Below are 4,038 nucleotides of genomic sequence, written 5' to 3'. Positions count from 1 at the left end.
GAAGGATCCTTCCAGGACTTGGATGGCTTCCCCAATTGTGTGATGACAAGTGGTAATGTCAATTTCTTTCTGGCCCACACAGAGAAGCTCCATGGGGTTGGTTTTGATCATAGGCTTTGGAGAGTAGTATATTTGGTTAAGGTTAAAAATTGGCCAGTGTTTCAGAGAACACACTATTTTTTAAACCATGTTTCCAAACCTCCTTCACCTGCAACTGAAGAGCTTGTCTGTTTCCTTATTCTGTCCCACTTCAAGAGTCTCCAGAATCTGTTTCCATGCCCTCCAGTAGACCCCTCCCCAGCCTTCAGTCCTGAATTTCTCTTTTACTTCTTAGCCCTGAGATCTAGAGTTTTTAACCTGGAGAGTCTGCATTTTTCTCTCTTTCTATGTCTATGCATTGTGATGCTCATCAGACCAGAAAGCCCTAAGATCAGGACTCTTACTCTTCACTGGGTCTCCCAACATAGGACTCTTGCCTGTAGGGGGTGATATTACTGGCTATTTCAAATGGTTGATTTAACCCAATCACAGTTTTACTTTTTGAAGTCAAGTCATCTTGGGTCTACCCCAATCTTTCTTATAAGTTATCTTATTACCAGTAACAATCTTAGACATAGGTTTTACATTTTTCATACATAAAAGGTAAACATTCTATATTTATTTAGTCCCTTGTAATTGGTCTTTGGTATGTGCCTTATATTTCTCTTGGCTCTTGTATGTTAATCTTCTACTGAGTTCAGGGAGTTTTTTTTTTGTTTTTTTTCTTAAACAAAGACCTGAAAGCCTGATAATTGATCAAATTTCCATTTTTTTCCATTTGGGATTATGCTTAACTTTGCTGGGTATATTTTTGGCCAGAAGCCCAGTTCTTTTCCTCTTCAACATACAGTGTTCCAAGACTTGTAATCTTTTAGTGTTGCCACTGCTAGGTCTTGTGCCCTTCCAAATTTTCCTGACCACTGATTGATATCAGATGGCCCTGCCCACTGTGATTCTAATTGTGGTACCACTGTATGTAAATTGTTGCTTTTTTCTTGTTGCTTGTAATATTTTGTCCTTGATCTGGGGGTTTTGAAATTTGACTATTTATTCCTGTGAGTTTTCCTCCTAGGATCTCTTTCAGGCCATGATAGGTAGATTTTTTTCTATTTCTACTTTTCCATCTTGTTCTAATGCTTCAGGACAATTTTCTTTAATTATTTCTTATATTATTGTATCAATATATTTTTGATCAGAACTTTTGGGTAGTACAATTATTCTTATGTTTTCTCTTTTTGATCTGTTCTCTGGATCCATTGTTTTTCTTATGAGACGTTTCACATTCTCTTCAATTTTTCATTCTTTATATATATATATATATATATTTTATTTCTTCATCTCTTATAACTTTGCTGGCTTCCCCTTGCCCAATTCTGATTTTCAAGCAGTCATTTTCTTCCTTAAGATTCTGGATCTCATCACTTAACCCCAATTGCCTAAAAAAAAAAAATTCTGGATCTCCTCTAATTGGTTGACTTTCTTTGCATAATCTTGTTTTTCTCATATTATTCTTATTTTTTCTTTTTAGTTTTTCCCCAGTCTCTCTTATTTAATTTTTAAAGTCTTTTTTAAGTTCTTCAATGAATTCTTTTTGGGCAAGTGACCATTTGACATTACTCTTTGGGATAGAAGAGGGTTTCTTTGCTTCAGTGTCCTTCTCTGAAGACCAACCTCATCTTCTCTATTCCTATAATAGCTCTCTATGGCTGGATTCTTTCTCCTTTGCCTGTGCATTTTTTTTTGGTAATAATTTAGTTTTTGTAATCACTTTTAGTCCTGGAGTATGAGGGATGGTGCCTCTAATCCTCTTCAGTATCACCCTTGTGACCTTGAACTCAAATCAAGACCTCCAGCTCTCCTGTAAGTGCCCACAGCAAAGGTGTCCCCACCCCACTGCTTCTGCACTCACTGGGCATGTACTGGTTCCTTCTCACCCAGCTGCTCTCCGCAGCACAGCTGGATCTGGCATTCCCAAACCAGCTAAGCCCAGGGCTTGCTGTTTAAGCAGCTTCAAGCTTGTTGTTTAAAGGTGTTGTTAAACACCTCCTAGCCTGGAGGTGGCCTGCCCCTACTCCTATTTGTTTTCACTGCTCTATGTTTGCCCAGAGGTGCTCTTTCATCTCTTTTGTGGAGGAAAATTTTGAGAGCTTGAAATTTTCTGACCTACTCTGCTATTTTCCCACAATCCTCTGCCCAAAAGAATTCTAGGAAAAGCTTAAAAAGGACTTTATAAATCAAATAAGAGAGGTAGAGGAAAGATTGGGAAAAGAATAATAAAAAAAAGATAACACAAGAAGATCAAGAAAATTATAAAAAGTCAACCAATTGGAAAAACAGATTAAAAAATTTATTGAAGAAAATAACTCCTTAAAAATAAGAATTGGGCAAGAGGAAGCTAATGACTTCTTAAGAAACAACAATAATGATAATAATGTTGATACCATCCAACACACAATATTAACATTATTACATATAATAATATTGGTAAATAAAGAAATAAAATCAAAATAATGAAAACATAGAAGAGAACGTGAAATATCTCTTTGAAAAATAACTGACCTAGAAAACAGATAGAGGAGAGATAATATAAGAATTGTTGGACTACCTCAAAGTCATGATAAAAAAAAAGAGTCTATTAGACATTATACTTCAAGAAATTGTTGGTTTTTTTTTTAATGCTCTGATGTTTTAGAACCAGAGAGTAAAATAGAAATGGAAAAAATCCACTGATCACCACCTGAAAGGGATCCCAAAATAAACTCAAAGAAACATTACAGCTAAGGTTCAAAGCTCCCAGGTCAAGGAGAAAATATTACAAGCAACTAACATGAAACAATTAAAATATTGTGGAGTTACAGTCAGGATAACACAAGATTTAGCAGCTTCTACATTAAAAGACCAAAGGGCATGGAATCTGGTATTCCACATCCTTTTTTCCTCTTTTTTATTTGCTTTCTGGTGAGGCAATTGGGGTTAAGTGACCTGCCCAGGTCACATAGCTAGTAAGCTTCAAGTGTCTGAGCCTGGATTTGAACTCAAGTCCTTCTGACTCCAAGGCTGGAGCTCTATGTATTGAGCCACCTAGCTGCCCTGAAATATAGTATTCTGAGGAGCAAGGAAACTGGGTTTGTAACCAAAAATAACCTACCCAGTACAGCTGAGTGTCATTCTGCAAGGGAAAAAAACTGATATTTAATGAATTTTGGTGCTTTCAGACATTCTTGAGGAAAAGACCAGAACTGAACAGAAAATTTGACCTTTTTTCTCTTTTTCAATTTAACATTTTCTTTTTTTCCCATTTACATGTAGAACATTTTTAATATTAATTTTTTTCAAAATTTGAGTTCCAAATACTCTCCCTCCCTCACTCCTCTCTTCCTCCATTGAGCAGGCAAGCAATCTGATGTAGGTTATACACGTAGTCATGTAAAACACATTCTTTTTTTCTTCCTACTTACTCCCCACCCACAAATAAGCAATTAAAAAAAACCAAAAAATAGCACTGTCTTGACAAATATGCACAGTCTATTGGTCATACCCAAGTAAGTGAACATTTGAAAAAAGAGGAGGCTTACTTTGCAATAACAATGCAGACTTACCACAAGGATACAGCGTTACTTATTTTCTCTGAACCCAATCCCCCTCATCTCCATCTGGAAACTGTATCTGGTCAGTAAGTCATCAGAGGATGATACTTGAGGGGTCTCAGATACCCACTAAGTCTGAGCACCCCAATTACATGTGGTTGGGACCTTTAATGCCCCTAGAGCAGGCCAATCAGGTTATTGAGAGGAAGGAAGCTATGTCTGGGAAATCCAGGGATATGTATCAGGAAAACCCCCAAAAGATATTTAGTCTACCCCCCTTCTGGATCAACATGACTAAAGTCTACATATGACCTTCAAATCACAAATATCTTGTAGCCTGACTATCCCTTTAGGTCAGCAGGCCTGAGCAAATAAATAACAAAGGAATTCTACCTCAGGTTCTCAGTACTGT

The sequence above is a fragment of the Phascolarctos cinereus genome, unplaced genomic scaffold, assembly GCF_003287225.1.
Source record: "Phascolarctos cinereus isolate Bilbo 61053 unplaced genomic scaffold, phaCin_HiC Scaffold_5;HRSCAF=322, whole genome shotgun sequence".
In the NCBI taxonomy this organism is placed as follows: Eukaryota; Metazoa; Chordata; class Mammalia; order Diprotodontia; family Phascolarctidae; genus Phascolarctos; species Phascolarctos cinereus.
Note: the sequence above shows the minus strand (reverse complement) of the source record.